The 13,723-nt window shown below is 38.8% G+C and overlaps 1 protein-coding gene across 2 annotated transcripts in view; it reads left to right on the top strand.

Moving 5' to 3' along the window:
* The window catches only part of lingo2 (leucine rich repeat and Ig domain containing 2), a 291,591-nt gene that overhangs the window by 52,880 nt on the left and 224,988 nt on the right, over window positions 1-13,723 (top strand). Inside the window, exon 1 of one of the 2 annotated variants that reach the window (XM_061726174.1) lies at window positions 6,276-6,337. The exons of the other annotated variant lie outside the window; for it this stretch is intronic. The gene's annotated coding sequence lies outside the window, so the exon portion shown is untranslated. Of the gene's footprint in view, window positions 1-6,275; window positions 6,338-13,723 lie in introns of those variants that run through there. 2 annotated transcript variants of the gene reach the window in all.

The following is a 13,723-nucleotide window of genomic DNA, read 5'->3' as shown; positions in this document are numbered from 1 at the left end:
TGAACATGTTCAGGTTGAATGTAAAATAAAGCATCGATTTGTGTCCAACTTGGGCTAACAAATTAAAAAAGATAATACAAAATACATATTTTTCTTTTATCTATAGATTGTTTAAATTGAATGTATTAGTATTAGAAGATATACATTTTGTGTTAATACTCTATTTTTTTAGAGATTGATTTTAATTAATTTGCTTAGGTTATACGTTCTGACTTCGGAGTAGCAGTCACAATAAATTTCAGATCAAAAAGTTACTTAAAGGGGACCTATTATGGCATCTAATACCTATTTTAAACAGGGCTTGAATGTTTTAAAAACAAACTTTGATTATTTTTGCTAAATAAATTAGAAATTCAGCCTCTGAGCCATGTCTTGACCATTCTCTAAACTCATTATCTATGTGGGATTCTGAGTGGGCGGGGAAGCTATGATAATGAGGCTCTGTGCTGATTGAACACAAACAGATATAAAGAACACATATCTTTTAATAACAATCTAAAGATGCATATGTGTATTTAACAGTTCAACTGAAACATTTGTAGAGACTTAACTTAAACCTAGACTAAATCTTAAAACTCATTGACATGTGATCTTTAGCCGGCTCATATTTATCTCTCCAGTATGCTGATACAAAAATGAGTGACAAAAATGAAAAAAAAACCCCAAAAGAAACTAATGCTAATAATCCTGGACATTCAACGTTGGAGTTTTGCTACATTTTTCTTTTAAGCTGTTTCTAAATCTAAGAGTGTGGCTGATTTTAAATCTTGCCCTGGTGGCTATGAAAGAAAAGTACCATTCAAGACAGGTCAACTGGTTTCTTGTCCGACATCAGCTGCAGCTGTGATGTAGAGCAGTGGTCCTCAACCTTTTTTCAGTGATGTACCCCCTGTGAAATATTGTATTGACCCATTTTTTGCAGCTGCTGTTTTGTTTGCATTTTTGGGGTAAATACCTTTTTCGGCTATTTTTGTTGTGAGGCGTTATTTCTAACGCTTTAATATCTGAAAATTCTGAGCTTTGAATTTGTTGAACTGAACATGTCATAATATCTCTAATTGGTGTCAACCTTGTAGGCAATCATCTCTCCAACATGCTGATACAAAAATGAATCACAAAAATGAAAAAAAAAAAATAAACCCAAAAGAAACTAATGCTAATAATCCTGGACATTCAACGTTGGAGTTTTGCTACATTTTTCTTTTAAGCTGTTTCTAAATCTAAGAGTGTGGCTGTTTTTAAATCTTGCCCTTGTGGCTATGAAAGAAAAGTACCATTCAAGACAGGTCAACTGGTTTCTTGTCCGACATCAGCTGCAGCTGTGATGTAGAGAAACTGTTTAACTGGCTCCAGACTTCTCAGCTCAGCAACCCCAAAGGGTCTTTTACTGGGCCTAGTTAAAACTATATATTCAGGCAGAGGAAGAGTTAGGGGAGGGAAGGCGAGTCGGGAGGTGCGATCCTCGAAAATAAAATGTAACCATGTAGAATAACGTATTTTATCAGCAAGATTCATACAGTGTCAGACAGATGTACTTTTCAAAACGAGGATAGATGAACATCAGGGTGAATGTTTTTGGCCGGGTGTTGCTTCTTGCAAAGCCCCGGTTTGTCATCTTCCTGTCTAGTTGTTCAAATAATGGACAATCCTTTGTGGTTCTGGACATACGCCGGTTTATGGCGGCCTCGGCTCCTCAGCTGAGTAACTTGCGGATCTCATTGTCCCCCCTGTTACTCATCTTGTTAATATAGTTCCTACCTGTGACGTTCTGCTGCTGCTGGACTCATCAGCGGTTTCCTTTATTTTATAAAACAATAATAGTAAATTAAAGCTGCAAGCAGTGATGAACGGGCCCTCGTGCATGCAATTTTCACCAATAAAAGTCAAGGACTCAAAACTAAGTCCGATGACACCACCCATGACTCTTTATGTCAAACCATTCAAAAGTTATGGCAGAAAATAGGAACTATCAAATATGGACCAATCAGAAGAAGGGGCGGGGCTAATTTGCACCAATTATGGTCAATGACTCAATACCGAGTCCGATGACACCACCCACGAGTTTTTATGTCAAACCATTCAAAAGTTATGGCAGAAAGTAGGAACCATCAAATATGGACCAATTAGATGAAGGGGGGCCGCCATTTTTGGCGTCTATCATCGCCACGGTAACGCTTTTGACTGAGAAAAGTAATGCGCATCGTCGCAGGATGGAGACTCAAATTTTGATGTATAACACACCTGGGTGCACATTACAGTTCGGGTCGCATTAACGGCCGAAGCAATGGCATAACATGCGCCAAAATTACACGATTAATTCAAAATGGCCGACTTCCTGTTTGGTTTCGGCCACTTTTCTTTAAGTTGCTCCATGATACAGGTGTGTAGCGATTTTCGTGCATGTACGTCAAACCGTATTGTGGTGCTTGAGGCACAAAGTTTTCTAGGGGGCGCTGTTGAGCCATTAGGCCCAGTCCATTAATGCAAACCATTAAATATCAAATTTATCGCCAGGCCTGGCTCGCGTGCAAAATTGGGTGACTTTTGGGGCACGTTTAGGGGGGCAAAAAGGCCCTCATTTCAGAAAAATAAGAAGGGGGAAAAAAAAATAAATTCCTACTGATACAATAGGGCCTTCGCACTGTCAGTGCTCGGGCCCTAAATATATAAAAAAACATCCCTGGTGGGTTGTACTCAGGTTACGTGATATACAACCCCCCTCCCCACGACCCGCCACTCCGTGTTAGTTCTGTTTACATTAGACCTGACCTGCGGTTCAGACGACCCTCGGAGGAGAGTTATTCGCGGGGCAACTCGACCCGCCGCCCAACGTAAAAGGAGCACACGACATGCTAGATCTGCGCGTTAATCGCGGGATATTCACCAATGTAAAAAGGGCTTAAGTAACAATAACTTTCTCATAAATTGGACAGCTGCATATATTGTGAGGCAACGTTCATTATTTTAAAAAAGAAAAGCAAAAAACATGCATTGACCCACTTTTTGCAGCTGCTGTTTTGTTTGCATTTTTGGGGTAAATACCTTTTTCGGCTATTTTTGTTGTGAGGCGTTATTTCTAACGCTTTAATATCTGAAAATTCCGGGCTTTGAATTTGTTGAACTGAACATGTCATATCTCTAATTGGTGTCAACCTTGTAGGCAATCATCTCTCCAGCATGCTGATACAAAAATGAGTCACAAAAATGAAGAAAAAAAAAAAAAGTCAACAATATTCTCTCTTCATTACTCATATGTACAATTGATTAAACTTTGTGCAACATTTGATATTCGTTTTGATATTTGTCTTTAACAAAAGCCGTTTAATATTCATGAATTGATTTATCAAGCTGTATGTAAGCTATTAGAATTACATTAAATTACTATCTGTAAATGTGAAAAGGCACCGTAGAGTTGAATTCTTTCTTACTGACACTTTAAATATTGGCTGTCAGTGCTACACTGCAATTTAGAAAAATGTTGCCGACTAACTCGTGAAATCAGATGTGGATTTCCACTGTGAGGGGGGCTGTTGTGCCGCCGCTGCACTCATCTATGTATTTGTATGGTAATTTATATGGTCAGAGAAAAGATTACAGACGGGAATTATTTCAAGGTCGTTTTCATGTTGCTGCGCACCCGTGGGTGTGGCCTTGCTGCACAATTTTTCAGTTAGTTAAGTTTGTGTTTGAGTTTTATTTTTCACTCTTCCCCAAATGCTGCACCACAAGTCACATGACAACAGTCTGCAGTCTTTGGTCAATATCAGTCTCAGCCGAACGTCATGTTTTTAGTGACAACTGGCCTGACATCAAGAACTGAAAAGCAAGATGATGCAACTATGCGTTTTTACCCAGGGTTAGCCATTTTCTAAGATATATTGTTTCTTTGTACCACTCTACACAAACTGTAGTTTTTACATAAAGTGTGATTACATCTGGAAAGGTTAAATACCCCGTTGTGTCAAAGACTCCATTAACAGTAAACGATATGAAATCAACACTCCACTGGTTCTCTCAATTTATTTAGTCTGGACTTGATTTCACTGATTCTTTCACTTGTAGTTTGGTTAGTATGTTAAGCATGTTATGAAAAAATCTGACTAATTCTGTTCTCGAGACCAAATTCAACCCTGTGACTAAAGTTTGTCATTTAGTGAGGTGTTTGCAGGGACTATGACACCACAGATTCTGATCTGAGTAGGATCAAGAGAATAATGGCACTTTTACACTAGTACCTACTCAGCCTGACTCCACTCGCCTTGCCCTCGTTTATTTTCGATACCCAGATCAGAAGTAGGAGGTTGGAGTGAAGCTGCTGTGACGTATTTGATTGTGTGATCTAAACAGAGAAGACAACAACACTAAAGATGTAGAACCTGGAGGAGATGATAAATGTGCTGCTGGGTCTGTGGCTTGTGTTCGATATCAAGTTAAAAAATGAGAGTGAAAGAAGCTTCAAGCAGCAACTCTTTTTTTCGTTTGTTTGTTTGTCTCTGCGCTGCTGAAAAGTCAGCTGGAGCCGCGAGCAGCTATGAAGTGACAGAACTCCTGGTGGATCTGGTCGTTCCTTATCGCCCGTCTAGATCCCTTTTTAATTCTCTCCTCAGCCACCAGGTTTATGAACATCTGCACCTCAGAGTTGGATCATGAAACAGACTTTTGCACTGCCATTGCCTGTTGAATAAAATGAACAAGAAGCCGCAAGTCGCTCTGTTGCTGATGTCACATCCTGACTCAGACGTCCGACTCCAACCCCCTGACCAATCGGTGGCCTGTAGTGTGATGACATCACAGCCCCACTCAGCCGCTTAGAACCTCGGCAGAATAGATACAGAAAAGTATCTACTCGGCACGTTAGACCCCTAGTGGAAAAGCGCAAAGGCGAATCGAGTCGGCCGAGTAGGTTTTTTGTGCAGGGGTGGGCAATCCTGGTCCTCGAGGGCCGGTGTCACTGCATGTTTTAGATGTTTCCCTGCTCTAACACACCTGATTCTAATTAATCATCATCATCAGCTTGTCATCAAGGTCGGCACGATTCTGTTAATGACACAGTCACTTGTATCATGGTGCAATGAAGCAAGGAAACATGTAAAACCTGTAGGACACCGGCCCTCGAGGACCAGGATTGCCCACCCCTGTTATAGTGGAAAAGCACCATAAGTAAGGAGCTCAAAGTGTTGGCTATCCATGCAAGAGAAGGGAATAGCGTGACAGAATCCAGAATCCAAATCCTAAAACCATTTGCTATGGACAGAATAGTAGTCGTGGTTGTATTTTGATCATAGTGTATGATCAAAAGTTTTTAGGATGTAAAAATATCTTTCCTTTTAAATGTAGGACTTAAGTGCTATCTGTAAAAGTACTCTTTAAAAGGGAATGCAATTCCAGCTGATTTTTAACCCAACCAATCAAATACCATCATGAACAGAATCATCGAAAAGGGGAGGGTTAATGCCTCTGGTGGGGAGTGTTTTCGTATGTTGATGTTTTGCTGAAATATTGACAGACATAACATAACATCATGCAAATTCTTACCCTATCTTTAAATTGCAGTGTTATATAACTGTCAATAAGTGCGAGTCCAAAGCCTTCTTAGCCATTCCCTATGTGGAAAGTTTGTATTTTACGTGTTCCTCAGCATTGCACTTAATTGGATCCATTGTTTAATACACAACTTTCTTTGTGCATATATATCAGTTTATAGTCATCTGTTCCAGATGCGTTTGTGCACTCAATAAAGACAGAGATCCGACATCTTTTCCTTTGAGGCAGGTTTAATGAAGCCCGTGGCACAAGCAAAAAGGTAGTTGCATGTTACCAACTGGCCTCCCTGAATTCATAATCGTGTCAAACCACACACATTCTTGAGGGATATTTATAGTGTTTGTGCTGCGGTGAAAAAAAACAAACAAAAAAAAAACAAGATTCATAGAGATCATCAAAAGATCAGCCAATAAATTCTACATTAAAAAAAAAAAAAAAATTGATGGCACACAAAGTTGTGAAAAAAAAGTCAGCGTGCAGTGCTTTACATAGGTCTAAAACCTGAAGCTCAACATAAAGGACATCAGTGACATTGAATCTGTTTGATATAACTCCTGCATACCTGCTCATGCAAACCTGCAGTGTGCGTTACATACTCTTCCTCTCTGTTAACATAACATCATCACTTTCCAACCCGACTCCCACCAGGGGCCCAGCAGTCGCTGTAGAGCAAAGACTTGCCACATCAGAGGCTCCTCCAGAGCTCACAGGCGGCAGCATCATGCTAAGAGGTGAGGAGGTGGCGGAGCATGAAAGAATCCATCAGGAATTATGCAGATCTACACAAAACCAGGTCAGGGTTTGACTTCACAGTGCCAGCTCGCTGTAAGTACCATAGAAAGGCAAAGGTGGCATAATAGAAACATCGTGACACTGATTATGTTTAAGATAGTCCAAGGAAGAGGAACCAAAGGCCAGCAAACAGAGGTGTCAGAGTTTAATTTGATTTATCTTTTTATCAGTTTTTTTTTTCTGTACAACAGCAGTCACTTGATAACCGTTCAAACCAAAAGTAGATTTCACATGAGAAATGATCTTTGTTGAGTGCACGTTGCAGCCATTGAAAATTGCTCTCAGCAGTAACTCAGGAGTGAATGTGCAAGAGAGGTGATTATCGATCTTATTGATCTGACGCAACCAAATTTACAGCTCATGTTTGCTGTTGTTTTATCTCAGATGCTACAGCTTTGTATCCCAGCTGGTGCTGCAGTGCCTTTTTATTCCTCCTACACACTGTAGCAGAACTGTGCAGTCTGATGAGGCACGAATGGATTGATCTCAAGTAAGGCATAAATCTGAGCTCAAACGATAAGAGAGTGGAGCCGTATAGTGACAATATTGGGAGGTGGTGACGATATAATCAATCATTTACTGTACATGATGTGCAGCGGATATAGAGATGAAGAGATGGCGCTTTTCTTTCTTCATTTGCCGAAGACTCTGAAATTACTCACTGAGACACATTTCTGTTAACGCTCCCGTCATCCATCTTAAAAAGAAACGGCATGTATTCATTTGACTCAAGCCGGCTAGCTAAACCTTTGCTTAAGGTTTTCACATTGTATCACTTTTAGTTAAAATTGGAAACTGATAGATCAGAGGCTATTTGTCATTGGTGATCGGTGATACTTTTATCACTGACTTGTTTAGCTTGTGCCAAATCCCTCCTCTGTCATTGTAACGTCAGGCGATTTGTATTCCCAGTGCATATGTCTTTTTGAGTTGCCAAGGCAATAAGGAGAGGTTTGACAGCAACGACCAAGCAAATGACATTTGATTGACAGCGCAATGTTCCAGGGAGAAGCAGAGAAGTTATCTGAGTGTTCAGCATAAGGATTAATACTCTTTGAGTGCTCATGAATATCAAACGCTATGTGGATAGTGAATAGAAGAAAAAAACATGGAATTAATTTAAAACACATTTTTGAGGACAATGCAGGCAGAAATTTGATTTTGTATAAGCACTGAAGAAAATTGGGTTGACACAAAGTTGGCCAAATCAAATGTGAATTCAAATGTTGTTTTGCTGAGGAGACTCACTGTATCAGCCTCTTTTTCAGCAGCATTTTTGTTCAACAAAAAAAAATACTACAAATTTCTTTGACAACTGTAACTCTATCAAAATTACTCAGCCCTTTGTGTCTTCTACTAGGACTGAATGCAGATAAATTGTGCTAGCGAAACTTTACCAGCAGTCCTTCATCATGTTATTCTTGCCTCCCCTCTTTGGCTTTCAGCAATTCCCCAATTTAAACATTTTCTTGCTTACACACAGGGTCTTGCATGGCATAGTACCTTTATTTCAACTGTCTGCTTCGCTGATTTTCTGAACAAGACTTTGCATCAATTTGCCATTTCAGATGCAAGGGTGAGTGGGCTTTTGATATTTTTGCTACCTAACTTTAGGGCAGCCCTCTTTATCTTGGTAGAACTGCTGAATATGTGGTTTATTTCCACCATGAACTAAGAGCCATTGTTGCCACTTAGCCTTTTTGTCATTATTCTGTATTTTCGTGACTTTTACTTGCTAATGTAGTAGTGAACACAGTCCTCATGAACACATACAAAATGCATATGCATGCATGCATGGTTCATGACCTTGCAGCACGTCTTGTATGATAAATGGCAATCCTTTGAGGAATGCCCAGTCACAGCCTCATATCGACCACATGGTTAGCTATGTTTAGAGCAGATAGTGCGGTAAAGTGTGTTTGTGTGTGTGTTTGTGTGTGTGTGTGTGTGTGTGTGTGTGTGTGTGCACGTATATGTATGTGTGCGTATATATGTATGTGTGCGTATGTATGTATATGTGTGTGTGTATGTATATGTATATATATATATATATATATATATATATATATATATATATATATATATATACATACACACACAGACACACACAACATAGTTGTTGTGTGGTGTCTCAATCACACAAGCATACCACAATCCATTAGAGCAGTTACTCAGGAAAGTCAGGAAGTTGGAAAAAGAAATGGCAGGAAGTTGGACTGACTGGTTGTGCTGAGGAGCAAATATCTGATCAGATTAGTGAAACCATAAGAAATGCAGTTATCTTTGATAAAACTGTTAAAATGCTCAACAAAGCAAGGTGTCTCAATGAACATAAAGCAATTTATTGATGAATTGAAACCACTTTAAAAAGAAAAGGAAAGGAAAGAAAAAGGTTGTGACATCAGTGGTCATCACTGGCAAAGTACCAGTAGACATTAGAGTTCAAATGGATCAACAGTTGTCCCCAAGTCCCAGAGTTCACAAAAAAAGCGTTGCTTTACCACAGCCTTAGATTCTGAAATTGGGTATACAAGAGACAAGTGACCAGAGCAGCCAGCCAACAGAGAATTCAGTACAATTGAGTCTGAGTATGAAATAATATTTTAAAATAGATTAATAATCATACTTGTGCTGTCAACCTGCCTTGGCTTTGTGGATGGATATCCTGAAAACAGTTCTTTTAGCAGCAACACCTTAAATATCGTGCAGCCATTTCATCCAGCTGTCTAACTTCTTGATCTCCGAAACCATTACTCTGTGTCTCATTTCCTGGAGTATTGACACCTTGGACTGAGCTTCCAAAGTGCCCACAGGGATGGATGCTCTATGGATTGATTTCAGTTGTTCCGGCGTAGCCAACTGGCATCGGTTAACAGGACAGTGGTGGTTCTTTCACAAACTACTGGAATAAAAGGTATGAAAGGTAACAGGGCAACAGATTAAAAAAAATAAATAAATAAATAGGAAACTAACTAAATATCAGTGCTATTTCTCTCTGCAACATCACTATTCACAGCAACGAATGCGATGGCTAAAACGGATTGAGGCAGTCTCTGGAACAAGTAGCCCATTTTGTGATGCAGGGCACTTCCTTTGGACATGAATGGACTTGTGCCACCTATTGCCTTTCCTTTCACATTTACATCTGACTTCTACTGGTGTTTCTGTTAAACCTCGCTGAAATGGAAATAACAGGCAATTGATATTCTTGTCTGCAACAGGCCATTTGTATGGCTGACGTGTACTCTGCATGTTGAAACTAATGAAATAATGACAATGACTGCAATGCAGAGGCATGTGAAATTCATTTCCATTTGGTAACATTTATGGCATGTTATATGATTGCCTTTATTTACTGGGTGCTATGTATATGCACAACAAATTTGGAGATATAGTTAGGTTTTTCAACAATAACATCAACCTCGTGTTCTTTTTGTCATGATATGCAAGTGTCTCTTTTATTCATTCTTACTCAGATTCATTTATATTCATTCGTTTTCAGCATTCATTTCATAGCGACACATGTGTAAGTCAAAGGATGTATGAATATTACACTGAATGACTGAGGCTGCCAGAGGCAAGATCTCAAGACAATATAATGGTCTTACCCAACTGGATAAGGACTGACAGTGATTGCAGGAGAGACTTGAGAAGCCGGGCGAGTGCTCTGAGAGTGCAGGCAGCTGGACGGCAGTAATTAGCCAGGGAAGCTCTTTGTGGTTGGGGGGCAGCTGACCACTAAGAAAACTGGGAGAGATTCTTCTCCCTCTCAAATGATTTTGATTAACATCAGCAATTACTTGCATACTTTTCGGACCTCTTTTTTCCTTTAACCCAATTAGGTGTGTATAGCCTTAATTACCAAATAAAGAATAACATACTTAGTAGTACATCTTCACATCTTCCTTTTCCAAATTTGCAGATATGTCTCTTAATCCTAGAATGCATAAGAAGACAGAGAAAAATATTTCACCACATGTTTAGTTATGTTATTATCTGTAGATAGGATCTCAGGTCTTGATTTCACCATTCGAAATGCACCATAACCTTTTTATATTTTTATATTATTTATATTTCTTATCTGTACCCATGTATATATCATATATCAACTTTATTGCAGACACAGGTCCATATAAAACATAATACAATATGTATAAAAAAGAAATACAAAAATACAAAATATTCAATTTATAAAACATACAAGCTATTGCACCAATGCCACCTTAGCCTAGAGGTGAATCTATAGCAGCTTTTCAAAGTATAATCACAATAAAAGTATTCTATTCTATTCTAAAAGCTTCTGGTGATGTCACCCTTTTATGAATAGTGTTTTCTAACACTGGAACACTCCCACCTTAATTCAGACACTCAAAATTAGATTAATTAAAAAAAATAAATTAAAAAAATTAGATTATATTTCGGCTAGCTTTGCATATGCTAACCTTTGATACTAATTAATATCCCAAAATATGTATATGTAGCTAAAGAAACTTTTCAGATTGACCCTCAATATCTAGTTGTTCTCTTCAGGCTCTACTTCCGAGCTTTTGTGTGATGATGTGACCAAAATGTCTGGTTAAATTAGATGGGTCATTTGCACACAGCAATGCTTAAGATTTCCTCCACCGGCCTGCCTCCTCGTATGATTGGATTGGCCAGCACCGAGGGTGCAGATGCAAAATTTGACTGACTGACACTTGCATTTGTTTAAATTTTCATTCAAAACATGGTCTGTTCACCAAAACTTAAAGTTACAGACAATTATTTAACATATGTGACTTTTATTTTCTGTTCTTGAGCTCTATTTTTCATAAAAATGTAAAGCATCTTTGAGATGAAATGAAAAGTCTGTATGTACATGATTTTTTAAAATCTTTTGCTATTGTAATATTCACTGCAAATGTGGAATTATTAAATGCTCAGAAATCATTTAAGTCAATAGAATAAATCAAACCTTTTAAAATTTGAAAAAGAAAATCAATTCCTTCCCTCCTTATTATTGTGAAAACTGGAGCAAAGAACCATTGGCTTACTTATTACTATTGATTTTGAGGGGTATAATTTACTTTTGTTCTAAAGCAAGCTTTTCACCCCATTACACTTTGCTCATGGCTATTTGGCCAGGGCCAGCTATAGTCTCCATCATCATTAACACCTGCCTGATTATTAAACTGAGAAGCCAGATGAGGGGACAGATTTTATGGATTCCATCAGTGCTCTTCACATCACACTCGCCAGTCATTTGTGTGAAAGTCTGTTTAGTGTGGCAGAAGGCCACATAGATCTACAGTACTAAAAAGTCTCCTTGGAGACAGCTGGATCAAGCCCCAATGTGTGGAATTGTTTTATGCATCAATTCTTGACACTCATTACAAACCAAATCACAGTATTGCTCAACAAGGTTGAAAGCTGAGTTTGCAGCTCATTCATAAAAAAAAAAATAAAAAAAATCCTGGTTAAAGTAATGCCAGATGTGTTCAACTGGAGTACATCAGGATTCCCTCAATTTGTTTGTGTACAAAACTCACAAATGTGGATATATTTTACATCCATACACACATTTTCTTACTACTAAACTAACATCCCATGCCATATGTGTCTGTGTAATTGCTTCCAGTGTTTCCCCTACCATTATATAGGCCTGGCGGGGCCGCCAGGCCAATGAGACCCCCCGCCAGGCCTAAAAAAAAAAAAAATCAATGATCATTTACGTTTAGGAGTCTCTGCAGCTGCAACGGGAGTCAACCTGCTTCGTTGCCTAGTAACGCTGCTGAGAGCGCGGGCAAATTATTATATATTATGGGATGTATAGAGTTTGTAACTAGCCAAAAAAAAAAGAAAAAATATCGCGGGCGACAGACAACATGATATAAAGAAATGTTTCTGCAGGTCCGTGTGTTTGTGTTTGCATGAGACGCTGCAGGGAAGCATGAGAAAACACAGCCCGACCACACACCAGGCGTCCGCGGGGTCCTAGCGCCAGCCATGTATGAGCGTCTAGGCTTGTAGACGTGCGCGTCGCCGTGTACCCTACGCCGTAGGCTCTGCGTTGGTGTAACGCGGAACCATAAATCAGCCTTTACCGTCGCTGACACCGGTCCGACTGGTGACCCAGTAAAAAACAACGCATTTAAACATCTGGCTGGGATCCCTAATGGCTTAATAACCATAAATACAGCCCTTGGTTGTACCACACTCCCCATGGTACATTTCCAATTTGTTGTTTACTTACATTTTTGTTCTGATTGAGCTTCTTTTTTTGGTAAGCAATAATGATGAAAATAACACAGACAATAGATTGTCTTTCCACTAGAACCACTAAAGGTTCATTTTTTTTCCCAGTCAAATGCATGTAACTCTGTTATAACCAAACGGGGAAAAAAATCTTCTACAACGTTTAAATTATTTATAACTGATATAATCTCAATTGTGAATAGGGATGTTTTGTGGCATATGCCGTCAGCACAAGCATCTTGTTAAAAGAGGACCATCCCAGAAGGTTTACATAGAGATCCCTCTGAAATATATAGAAAAGATGTGCTCAATGCTCATATGGGTCAGACCAGCACACTGCAGCCTTTCAGGCCCAAAGGTTAGATTAAATCTTATTATTTCATTGAAGTGATATCATTCAGCAATATAGGCCTACAATGATTTTAATGTAAAACTTTGTTAGATTGCTACATGTCCAATATGCCGTCCCACGCGCCTCGTCTGTTTAGGATTTTTTCGGTGGGTACCACCGGGCCTGAAAAAAATTCTAGGGGAAACACTGGCTTCCATTACATCATTGTTAATAAAACTCTTTACACATAACTATTTCATACCTTTGCATGTCTGTGTCTGTTTCTTTCAAATTGCTCCATTCCTATGAACTCAATCGATACATCCTTGTCTGCAAAAAAGTCACTGTCAGTTGCTGGAATTAGTTAGCATACCACAGAATAGTTGTTGGACTTTTCCTATGTTATTCAGCAATTGAAAAACACACAGAGTATCTCGAGAACATTTGAGTTAAAGAAAGGTCAAATCTAAACATTTTCACTTTTTTATAGCCAAATAAGTTAAATGACTTGCCAATTCAAACAATATGAAATAAAAAGATCTGTTTTTGAAAATAAAGGTCAAAAAATTAAACACGCTTGCACAGAAAAGGTTCACATTTGGCTATTTGCGCAATTATTCAGATCCAAAGGTTTACAAGCTTCAAATAAAGTTGTCTTACTGAATATCAATTACAATTTCTGAACAGACAAAAAAGAACATCTATCCAATATTACTGAACATAAAAGTCTATTTCTCCTTCACTGAAGAATTATCATGTAACAATAGAGTGATGGGGAAAACAAAACCCTGAATAGCAGGGTCTATTTCCAGTTAGCAGTTG

This window comes from Cololabis saira, chromosome 7 (genome assembly GCF_033807715.1).
Source record: "Cololabis saira isolate AMF1-May2022 chromosome 7, fColSai1.1, whole genome shotgun sequence".
NCBI classification, from domain to species: domain Eukaryota; kingdom Metazoa; phylum Chordata; class Actinopteri; order Beloniformes; family Belonidae; genus Cololabis; species Cololabis saira.
Note: the sequence above shows the minus strand (reverse complement) of the source record. Positions and strands in the feature narration are given on the sequence as shown.